The following is a 12,711-nucleotide window of genomic DNA, read 5'->3' as shown; positions in this document are numbered from 1 at the left end:
TTGGGTATTAATTTGCAAAATCCACCAATTGTTGCTTTTCTAAAGGAAAATAAAATAGCAGCAAATAATTCAGTAGAAGAAGGCTGTTTCACTGGGTCCCTGGCATGAAGGAGGTCTGTGTTGTCTTCCCTGTAAACACGCAGCCATTCAGAAGCACTGTGGGGAGCTTATCTGCATAAACCAGCAAACCTTCCGTTCAACACCAGGCAGGCACCTGCCAACTTCTGTGTTTTTCATGTCTCAAGATTCTATTGAGCAGAACTCACTTTGAGGAGCTTGGTGGAGCCTTCAGAGGTTTATCTGGTTCGACTCTCCTTTATGCCAAAGACTGAAATAATGCCTTGCAAAGTCCTGGCATTGTTAGGCCCCTGTTTCAGATTAAACCATCACAGAGAGTAGAATTTCTTCCTTCCTGGTTGTCTTCCAGGAGTAGCAAGGGACACCTCTCTGTTTGCAGTGAACCCCGAAATCCAGCTCTCTAGCTCGGCCCTGATGACGCGCCCAAGTCTGGCTAGCTCCTTCTAGTCCACAATCCTGCATGAGTGTGGCTGGGGTAGAAGAGTCTAAATACTCTAGAATCCCCCACAGTTTGCTAACGCAGGCCAACGGACAAGGTGGAGGCCGTGCCTGCTATTCACTCTCGTGGCTCGTCTGTGTCCCAGTGTGGACACCGCAGAAGTAACTTCAGATGTCCTGGGACCCTTGTTCACCTGGACCCCAGCTATTTCGCATCTGGTCACAGAATGATGAGTCTTAATACTTGGAAGATCTGTTTCAAAACATATCACCAAAAAAGCCCCATCTTACCTGATTTCTTATTTTTATTATTTTTTTTAACTGTAGGGCCCCAAATTCAAATTTAGGAAGCAAAAGAGGTAAACAGCTGGTCACACAGTGTCTAGAAATGAGAGATCATTACTCTGGAGGGAGCCAGAAGCAAGGGACTTGGGGCTCATGATGCCATTGTAGTCTTCAGGACAGGAAAACAGGGAGAAGGTCATTTTGATTAAGGTGAACTGAGGAAGGGACAGATGTGATAAGAAGGAAAGTAACTTTAGAGTGCATGCAAAATACTAGAAAATTCACTTGCAGATTGTAATAAAGGCAAAAGTCCACTTGCATAGAGTCTATTTTCTGAACCTAATATTTACTTAATTTTTATTTTCTTTAAAAAAATTAGCATGAAAATATTGGTATTTAATGGTTCTATTTACCTTTATTCATTGAAACAAAAATAATTCTTGTTTCAATTTCATATACTCAGTTGTTAAAGGATAACTGAAAGAGGCAAGCAAGATGTCCGAATTTGCCTTTGCGGGTTGATATATTTTATATCATCAAAGCCTGCTGAGGATTCTTGGTAGCATCTGGTTGGTTGTTAATGGAGTATTGACCCAACTGTTTTCTTGAGACAAGTCTTTCCATTCTACTCAGAGCCGAGGTGTTTCCTATTATAATTGTATCTAACACTTTACTTCACAACATAAATTAATAAAGTTGGTGGAACTTAAAGTTTATAACAAAGTTATGAATAGAATACTTCGTTGATGCAAAAGTGTATTTTGAGAGGAGAAATTAGGATTGTTGGAAATCTCTCAAGCGCAATAATAGTATTCTCTAATAAAATTTAAAATAAACATTCTAAAGGGACATAAAGTCTTTGTTGGAAAATAGAAAGTATTGAAATCACCCACTCACTGTATACAAACGTAGGCATAATACATTTCACCAGGTGTTCATAATCCAGCAGGAAAGAGAGAAATGTATATGGAGAAAAGAGAAGAGAGGGCATCCCCCTAAACAAGTGGGGAGCTCTGAGTGGGTAGTGGAGATCTCCCAGCACTGGGGTGGCAAGGATGGTTTTCTAGAGAGATGATACTGAGGAACAGACGGAGGTGGAAGGTGAAATATGAAAACAAGATCCAGAGAAGTTTTACGTGGAAACTGGAGGTAGCCATTTTGATTTTAGCTCATGGTTTTTGTAGCAGGTAGGGGGCAGGGTGAGGACAGCAGGTAAGTCAGAAAAAGAACTGGAGGCCACAATGAGGGCAGTAATTCACATCAGGCTGAGTTGTCGTCACACCCTTGAAAGACAGGCCTTGGGAAGCCATCAGAGGTTTATAAGCTGGGATGCAATATGAGTTCCATAAAGAGCAAAGTGCCAGTCACATGCAAATTTAGAGAACCACTACAGCCAAGAAAACTAAGAAATTGTTTTAACAGTAAAAAATATGAAAGAATTAACTGGATATTTTGCCTAAGCTTCTTAATAGGAACAATTAAGACTTAAATTTTGTGACGCTATAAACCTGCAATTTATCCAAGGATATTAATCCACAATTCTAATTATTTAACTGGGAAAATCAAAGAATTCTGTGACATATTTGATATGAGTTTGACTTAAAGATTCCCCTAAGTCTTGATTTGATTGCAAACAAAGCATGTTCACTTGGTTTACAGTTTAATATTGGCCAGAGAATGGAAACTAAAAAGCTATTGTGCATGCCATATATCTGATCCATAGATGTATCAAATTCAAATTTGATGACTCTTGTGTAGCCATTTGTTGTTTGCATACCAAGGTTTTCTCCTGACATTTTATCAGAAATATCACTGAGACTTCAACTCCCACCTCATTGTTTTACATGGTGAGCTTCTTCAACAAACAGAGAACTCTGGGCTTCTTTAATGATCACTTGGGATTTTTTTCTAAAGTAAAGACATGTATAAAACACACATCAATATTTACATTGCCAAAGTGAACAGAACTTCCCATGATGGTATACTTTAGTGGATCCAGTTGGGTCTTCCAGCCATCCTTATTGTTGTATTTAGAAATAAGGAAAAATATCATTAAGTGGAAATGTCCTTTCAGTAAAAACTGAATACATTTTAAGGGCTGAAGTTCTTGGTCATAACAACTTCAATAATTACTTACTATTGAAGAAAAATATTCTGGTGTCAAAATTTTTGTTTCTCCCATTCCTCATGGGCTAGCGATGGAGTCAGGGCATATCAATCAACCTGACCCAAGTGTGTCATGGCTTCATGGCCTGGTAATGCACTTGATCCCCAGTGACCAAACTTCCTGAGGGTTGTGTCCATTGCACATGCTAAATGCAGATGCAGTGGACCTCGGCACATATTAGGTACCCAATAAATATTTGTTGTATAAATGAATGTGTTTACATAGAGTAGGTTCTTAGATTTACTAACCAAATTGTACTATGAAATCTCTCAGGTGCTGCCCTCTATATTTGGTGGAGGGAAGAGGAGATAGCAATAATTGCCATCTGTTGTTGACCTTTGGAAATTTTTTCCTACCCAGACTTTGGGTTTGAAGTTTGGAAATCTTAGATCCAGTGCAAGAAGAAACAGATAATTTCTATAAGGCTGCCCAAGGAGATTAAAATAAAACTGATTCAAAAATAAAATACTGAGGAGGTTTCTGACCAATTGTCCACCAGTCTGAGGCATATATCCAAAGGTTCCTTGCATTAAACCTATTATTGATCAAATCCAGGCCTATTTCAATAGCAAAGAAATCCTTCCAGGAAGGAGCAGGGGACCAGTTCCTTAAAAAGACTTTTCCTGTTCTTCAGGTTTCTGATGTGAGTTGTAATATATGACCCACACAGTGGGAGGGAAAGGGATTGATTGGGGGAAAAAATATTTCTTGGCTTAGATCACCAGTGAATGAGGAAGGAAAATTGAAAGTAAGGAAAGAAAGGGTAGCATACTTATTTCCGAGGTGAAGCCATGCTTCCTAGGTCCAGCACTGGTTATGAGCTCTGCTCCTTGGCAGGCATTTCCTCAAGCCACTGTCACTACAGGGCGGGGCTTCAAATCCCAGAGTTAATGCAGGCTTTGGGGAGCAGATGAAACTGGAGTTGAGCACAGGTTACCATGTTTCCTGGCTGGGCGGCTGAGGTTGGGCATTCCATTGAAAATACTCAATCTTCAATTTCCTCATCTGTAAAATTGGATGTGTCACATAAAGTGATGGGTCATCACATAATAAATGGCATCTTAATTTGACGAAATATGTGGAGATAATAAAGGCAAAGTGCATCTCACAGCATCTTGCATTTAATAGGCAGCAAGCACATGGTCTGGTGCTGCCCACGGCTGCTGTTGTGACACTGTGCTCTACCACACGGAAAAGGCATCCCTTTCCTCAGAGTCACCCCCACCCCCATGCTCCAGCTCCTATGGAGGCTATCCAGAGCACATTTTGTAAAAGAGTAATTGAATATTTAAATGTCCTTGTTTTTCTAGCCATCTGAAGTATCATATTGTAAAGCAAAGATCATTCCTCACACAACTAAGTGACACATCTTCAGAGCGCTTAGCACCTTGGGTGGGCTTGGTGACTTCTGTGTCAGTGCGTCAGTCCACACACACTGGGAGCCCATGTGGGGCTCAGCTCTCTGCTAGGCGTGAGTTTTTATTAGTATTTTCTACTGTGAATTTAATATGACCTCATTTCACCACCAATAACAATTCCATATGGCAAGTTCCTCACTTCTCCTAAAATGATTGACTGAGACTTCAGTGTGTCCAGGTGACCTAACTCTTCATGCTGAATTTTTTCTCAAGGTTTCTTCAGGACATCAGAACATACCAGAGATTTTTTTTTTCAGGTGGACCTTTACCAACTGGATATGAAATTGGATCAGCTGGAGGCAAGAACAGATGGGGTTGTGCAGCAGATGGAAAGATCCTGGGTAGGATATGCAGAAGCACTCTGGCAAAATCCATCATGCCACAGGAGTTAGTTTCAGTTTGGGTAAAGAAAATGAACTGAAGTAGACAATTGAATTACTAGGACATAAACATGGGGCTCAGACTTTAGAAGATGTCTTGATTAAGTGTCAATAAGACAGATGAGCTAATGATGCTGAATTAGGAATCTTAAAATGTCATGTTTGTCAATGATCATCTGAGCTCTCTTATTTAGCGCTGTGTGCCAAGAACTTCACATGCATTTCTCATTCCATCTTCATAAATGCCCTGAGACAGGCAGATTTTCCATGTTACAAATGGTAAAACTAAAAGTGTTAATTGATCAAATTCATGTGACTCTAGACAACACAACCAAGAGTGGAATTTGGCTGTCTCATCTGAAAGTCTATGCAAATCATGAGTACTCTCCCGTGCCACCTTCCAGTGTTAACCCATGTGCATACAAGAAAAATTAGAGCAAATTGTCCATTTTCACACCCTTTCCACAGTGACAGAGCATGCCTAGTAGTTAGAGTGAGCCCTGGGTCATCTGTCTGAATCCTTGTGGGACATACAGAGCAGCTATGGTAGTCACATGGTCCCCAGTGAAATGCAGGGTCAAGGGGGCCACACACAGGGTTCAAGTGAATCCATGGAATCCCTGTGGGAATCTCACATCTGCTTTCCCCCGGAAAGTCTCCTATAATCCTGAACCCACATTGATCCAGAAGTGGATCTCCTAGCAACCTTAGGCCGAGTCCCACGCACCCAGTCTAGTTCAAACACTGATGACTTTTGCTTCTGGAACATTCACAAACATGTGACTCTGAGATTACAAGTGACTTGGAGTACACACTACTTCTGTCCGCTTGGGCTGCTGTAACGAAAAATGATCAGTTGGCTTGTCAACAGCAGAAATTTATTTCTCACATCTCTAGAGGCCAGGAAGTGTAAGACCACGGTGCTGGCAGATGGGGTTCCAGTGAGGAACAGTCTTCTGGTTCATAGATGATTCATTTCTACCTGTGTCCTCACATGGAAGAAAGGACAAAGTTGCTCTTCAAGGTCTCTTTTATTATAATGGCATTAATCCCATGCTGATAACCCCCAACCCCGGTTCCACCTACTAATACCATTGGCTTAGAGGTTAGGATTTGAGCCTATGAGTTTGGGTGACACACTCAATCCATTGCACCTGTTTCTTCAGAACTGTAGACAAGCTATGAAGAAGGAGAACTCATTCCAGCCCAAATATTTTCTCTGCTATAACTTTGGAGCAAAAGTGGGATCTAGAGGGGAATCATCATTAATTGATTACCTACTGTTTGCCAGGCACTAGGAAGACCATGTAACTGCTTGGAGGGAAGAAAAAATAAGTCTAAGCAGCAGATGGAAGCACATCTGCCAGACACCACACTCTTTATGCATTACTTCCCTCCACAACATTCTCCTATTAGCAAGTTCCCGTTGGCTGCTGGGCTGTGTTTTGTGTTCAGCCAAATGTTCAAGAAGCAGGTAGCAGTTATGAATATCAGAGCAAAGACCAGTTTCAAAGAAACAGAAGAGATGGGGAATATATCCCCTTAAGGAAGTAAACTTCTTTGCTTTATTTTCCTCAAAACAAAATTTTACCAATTCCATTAACATAGATGTGCTCCCCACTCATAATTATAATGGAAATCTTTGAACCTTCAAAGAATTCCTCCTCATGAAAGTAGAGAAATTCTTATTACGCAGAACCATGAGTAATCTCTCCAGATGCAGCTAGACCTTGTACTGTGAGAACAATAAATGTTCATCAGGTGCAACCATGAATTAAACCGCATGTGTTATGCATTACATATATTAAATTAATTATTAGTTATTAGCAATAAACTGCTTTAAAACAATAGCATTATGAATACACAAGGTGTAAGTTTCAATCTAAGGAAAATTCATTTATAATAGTCTAATATTATTCCTATATTCTGGAAAGTAAAGATAATTACATAACACAAAATTAACTTTGAAAACACATACAGTCTTACTAAAAATCCAAAATGTAAAATAGAATTTAATGAATTTTGTGAGCTATGATTTTCCATACTGTAGTACTGGGATACGCCTTAGACCAATGACATTCTACAGTCACTTTTAGTCATCTGGCAGTTGTGATGGAAAGAACAGTGCTTGCATGCATGTGAACACCACAATCCACAGAACCCATACCAGTGTCATACAAGAAACCCCAGAGATAACAATGGATCACACTTACTGTGTCTAAGAACTGTAAGAGGCTAGATGAGAGGCACATGTGCTTAGCAGCATACCACAAACAAGAGTAAAAAATAAGTCTCATTCTGTGTCCTTGCCATGTGGCCTAAGAACCCAGCACCAAAGCCTTTTAGTTGCTACATAAATTTGTTTTTAAAATGTTGCATCACCTTATCTTTTGAAGGCATAGAGGTTTATATTCAAATTTTGTTACATAAATAAGGAGCATTAATGACTGAGTCAAAAGTGATTCAGGGCTGGGGTTGTAGCTCAGTGGTAGAGCACTTTTCTAGCACATGTGAGGCACTGAGTTCAATCCTCAACACCACATAAAAATAAATAAATAAAATAAAGGTATTGTGTCTACCTACAACTAAAAACATTTTTTAAAGTGATTCAAATAATCAAATTCTAAATGAAATTTCAGAAATATCTTAATTCACTGGCTTTGTATGTACATGAAATTTAGTGACAAAATTTTATATTTATTCAAGTATAAATGAATTATTTCAATGAGATTTTCAAGTGATAAAATGTGCTGGATCACTTATGAAGTGTCATTTTTTATGTTTCCTTTCATATCACAACTGCTAGAATCGTAAGATGCAGTGCAAGGACAGGAGGAGGATGTGTATCAGTCCAGAGAGGAACCAGTGCCAGCAGGAGGAATTAGTGCCAGCCTAGAAGTTAGGACATAGTGATTCTCAACCTGGTTCTGTAACTGGTTCTGTAATGTAAGATGCTCGGTGACTTAGAGCAAGTCACTCACTCTCTCTGGATTTCATCTGTAAAATAAGGAGATGTGCTGGATGATTTCAGAGAATTTGCATAAAGACACAAGCTGAATCAGTCAAGGAAATACAGCCTCCTCTAGATGTTCCAAGGAGGAACTGAATGAAGGGACACTGTGCGCTAACGGAAGTGAGGCCAAGACTGGATCAACTAGGGCAAGGAAGACCGCGACCGGCCTCTCAGATTCTCAACTGGCTGCAACATGGCTTCTGACCCACAGACAAGACATTGAAGAAAACCTCCATGACTGGTCATGGCTCCCTGCAGCGTCCATTGGCCAGTTTCGAGAAGCTACTCAAAACCTTGTTTGTCCCAACACTGCATCTCTACAGACCACTCCCACACAGGCACCTCTTGTGGACCTTCCAGATGTCACCCCGGGCTTCTCATTGGTAGAATCTCCAATGGAACTCTGTGGGCAGGGCCTTCTGGGAGGGTACTTCCCAGCTGCCAGCGCCCACGCCATAGGAAAGAGCACAGAAGGAGGCACCAGGGTGTTGATATCTGGCACCCCAGCTAGGCAGCTCAGGACCATGATGGCAGTGCAGGTGAGCAAGAGTTAGGGGCCCGTATGAAGACGCAGAAGTCACAGAGGGGAATGTGCCCATCTGAAAGATGCTTCAAAGACAGGATTGAAAGAATGAATATCTTATTTTTCCTTACACACCATCAAGTCAATATAATCTATAAATCAAGTCTCTTTGGCTCATCTGCTGACTACCACGTTCCTTTTCCCTGGCTTTCCTGCAGCAGGGAACAATGCACCTGCCCCCTCAGAGGGCAGGAATAACGATTTGCTGGCAGAAGCTTCATGAATCAGCCTTTGCACAGAGCATGCTGTATTGTTTGGGAACCTGGCTAAATTCTTCCATAACTGCTTTAAAAGTGATTTCCATTTAGAGCCAGGTGGAACAAATTCCTGCTGCTGGCTAAATCTTCTTTTTCTTTTTCTGTGAGTGGGATCTCATAAAAGGACGATTGCTCTTTTGTACTTTCCTGTGATGCGTTTTGTGTTGGGGTCTATGAAAGAAGCCATCTAAAAATACAGTTCATGTTGTAAAAATATCCTCATAATTCTACCAGAATTCACTTTTTTAATAGCTGTCTTTCTTCTCCCTTTATGTCTCCTTTTCAATTATTTCTTTCCCTTTGGTACACTGCCAGATTAATTTTTCCTGGACTTTGATAGATATCTCCATGGACTGAATAGATCTGCCTCCCACCTTTGAGATCCTCATTAAGCTCCAGTGGAGTTTGGTGTCTGCCTGAACACCAGCTTCAGATAGAGGGAGAGAGAATCACTTTTGACAAAGTTCCCAGCCCTCTAAAGTGAGCCACACAGAGTTGAAATTCTGACTGATTTTGTGATCAGTAAACTTCATGGGCTTTCTTCCTATCCTACCGTGGGTGTGTGCCTATGCGGTGCTACCCCACACTTTGGCTACTGAGGTTGCTGTGTTAGTTCAGTGAGGGTTTCGCCTCTCTCAAGAGCATCGCAGTGCCGTTGAGCACGTTCTGCCTTCGCCTGCTTGGGGGCCCTTGTGTCACTGGGATTCAGCTGAATCAGAAATTCTTTGCTCTCTGCTCACTCATCTCCGCCTCTGACCAACCTGCCTTTCTAAAGCCCCAGGGGGTCAAGTAAAGTCTAATGCTTTGTTGGAAACCCATGATTGTAGTGGCTTAAATTGTGTTCCCCAAAAAGACATGTCCAAATCCTAACCCCCTGTCACTGTGGAGTGTGACCTGCTTTGGAAACAGGGTCCTTGCTGATGCAGTGAAGTTGAGGATCTCTGGATAGGTTCACCCTAGATTGAGGGTCTGCCTGAGGTCCCGTGGCAGCTGTCCTTATGAGAGAAGAAGAGGGAGATTTGAGACCCAGGGAAGAAGGCCAGGTGATAGCCCACGTGAACAGAGAGGAAGACCTGTACTTCTGCTTCACAAGCCATAGCACACCCTGGCCAGCTGACGTGGGCAGACTCCAGGAACAGTCCCTTCTAGAACCCTCAGAGGAGAGTCGCCTTGACTTTGGATTCCCAGCCTGCAGGGTGTGAGACAGTACATTTCTGTTGCTCTTAGCCATCAAATTTGTGGTAATTTGTTCCAGCAGTCCTACAAAATCAATCCAATTATAAAAGTTTCTGATCTAAAAAAGCAATCTAGGAAGGAATTTTATTGTCCCAATAGTCCTCTGTTTTGTTTGTTTATATCAACAAAATAGACCTGAAATGATACCACTTGGAAGTTTTCGATTAGAAAGCTGTCCAGGTCACAGCTCCCCTCCAGCCTAAAGACATGTGAACCTTTAATGTTATGTAAAAGCCTGTGCCCCACCCAGGCTGCCCCTGGCTCCCAGCTCTTTCAACAGGCCAGGTTCCTCCTGCCCCAGCTTCTGTGCGTCCTCGTCCTCTGCCTGGGACCCTCCAGCTGCTCTGGACCCCATCCTCGTCTAAATGAGTTCCGGAAGCGCTGCCCCCTGGGACCTGCTGGCTCTTCAGATCAGCTTTACTCCCCTTTCATGTGCCTAGCGAGGTGCCTCTTCTCCACGGTGCTTTCTCACTGCCCTTTGAAATTCCAGTTATGCTGTTACTAGATTGTGTGTCTTTCCTGGGGGACTGTAGCCACACAGCGGGGCAGAGACTTTTCCCTCAAGGGACATCCAGGGCCAGCCTGGCACCTGGCATGTGGCAGGCCCTCGTCCATCTGTGGTGAATAAAGGAACGAGGATAGCCGTTGGGAGCTGCGGTCCATCATTCCTGGACGACTGTCTTCAAGTCAACACACAAAACTGAAGTTGTAGGAAAATCAGGACACAGTCATAACTCCAAGATTCGTTGATTTTAGCAAGGTCGTAATTTATCTCCTGTCAGTTTCTAAGTAGCTGAAAGTTCTTCTGTGATCCTAAGGCGTTTTGTAGATAAGTAAGTTAGCTGAAAGGGACTCACACCTGCTACAATTTACCCCAATTATCCTTATCCATTTATGTAATCAGTGTTTGTTGAGTAGTTAATAGGTTCTAGAATTTGTACTTTTAAACTTATAGGAAAGATATTTTAATAAAATAAAGCACAGTACCTGTGGTACAGTGAGGACTGTGGGGACGGTGAGGTCCAACAGGTAGCAGCAAGGACTGAAGAGGTGAATCCCAATGAGACCAGGCAGAGTCTAAGGACACATCCAGAGCCAGTAACTTTTGTGGGGGTGGGGGCGATGCTGGGAAGCCCCCTTCCTTATTTAAATTTTATTTTGGCATAGTCTCACTGAGTTGCTGAGACTGGCCTTGAACTTATGATCCTCCTGCCTCAGCCTCCTGAGTCACTGAGATTATAGGCATGCAGCACCACACCAGGCTGAGGCAATAACTCTTCAGCTGAGTCTTAGATAAACAGTAGGAAAAAGTAGGTAAGTAGAGGCATGAAGCCTGGTCCAGGGCTATTATTGCTCATTGCTGACATGTGGATGGGACCATTCCTTGCAGTGGGAGTCTGTCCTTATCAACATCCCTTCCCATATGGCAACTAAGTTGTCACCTGACTGTGCCAGATGTCCTCTGGAAGGTATCGTCGGCCCCCATGAAGGACACTGGCCCAGGAAGGAGTGTCTGGGCAGCCCCTGCAGGTCCAGGCAGCCCTAATAAGAGTCCTGGGAGCTGTGGAGAGTGACAGGGAAGAAGTGAACCCTGGGGCTCAAACAAAGGTTTGTGTGTTAAGTGAGGAGTTTGGAACTTCACCCTGAAAGCCCCTCAGAGGAGCCAAAGTATTTTCAATAGGAGAGAGAGGTGGACTGTCTTGTGTTTAAGACAGTCACTGTGGTCACAGTAGACAGGGTGGGATGGGTGGAAAGGAGATCAGAACAAACAGGGATGAGTGGAGTGGAATCCAAGAAGCCCTGAGAAGGGGATATCAAAGCTCTAAGGCTTTTTCCAGGAGGGCATTGAGATTCTTGACTTGGATAATCAAAAATCAGATCAGTATCTTTAACCTTCTCCAAAATCCAGTTGGAAATCAAACCCTATAATTTATGAGAGAAAAATCACTTGTGACATTTTTAAGTATAATGTGGGTGACTTCATAGTGTAATTAATAAAAAATAGCATCTCCCAGGGTCTTATATTCAACTAGGCTTTTGCAAAGATTCTTTAAGCAAATTTTGATTAAAAGAAAATCACCAAGTTATAAAATAATCAATTTAATAGAAAACCTTGGTAATCTCCACACCCCCTCCAACCCAAGCTAAATGGAGGCCAGTGAAGCAAAGAGGCAAATTAAGGAATGGAGGCCAATTTTGTTGCCTGATTGTCCAGAAAATCGCCTCATTTCTTCACTTTATTCTCCAAGTCCACATAAAAATAGAAAGAGTTGTATGTTTGGAGGTTTTCAAAGAGCCGGGTCTTTGACAATACTGAGATAAATAATTGCCAACAGTAGGACCATCTTAGCATTTGGCAGAACTTCTGATTTCAGTGAGCCATTTGTCAGTATATGAGGCAAATCCTTTATGTGAGATCGGACCAGATAAAATGTCACCAGCACCTACTGCGAGAGGAAGGGGATCAGGACTCAGCTGTCAGTCAGAAGGAGACCCCCAGCTGGCATCAGGCCATGTGTGAAGACAGCTCCGGACTCGGGCACAGCCCGACTTTCCCAGACTGTGCTGCAGGAGTTCCGTGCTGCTTCCCAGTTGTCCACAGGAGGAGCCCCGGGGTGTTGAGGTCCTGCTCAGGATTTAGTGCCCATCATCCAGGTTTTGACAAGGAGACTGAGCAAGTCCCAGATGGGAATAATTCAAACTGAGGCAAGGATGTTTCAATACATCTGACATTTTGAATAATACAAAAAAGAGCGTGCATTCAGAAATATGAGGTACAAGTAGAATTTTTATGTGTTGATAACTTTTGGTTTTTAAGTATTTGACTTCAATGAAAGCTTATAAAAAAGGAATCCT

At 42.3% G+C, this 12,711-nt stretch overlaps 1 protein-coding gene across 2 annotated transcripts in view; it reads left to right on the top strand.

Annotated features, from left to right (window-relative positions):
- CNTNAP2 (contactin associated protein 2) overlaps positions 1-12,711 on the top strand; it is a 2,020,421-nt gene that overhangs the window by 1,500,704 nt on the left and 507,006 nt on the right. The window lies entirely within an intron of this gene.

This window comes from Sciurus vulgaris (assembly GCF_902686455.1).
Source record: "Sciurus vulgaris genome assembly, chromosome: 8".
NCBI lineage: Eukaryota > Metazoa > Chordata > Mammalia > Rodentia > Sciuridae > Sciurus > Sciurus vulgaris.
This window is presented reverse-complemented; position numbering and strand designations above follow the sequence as displayed.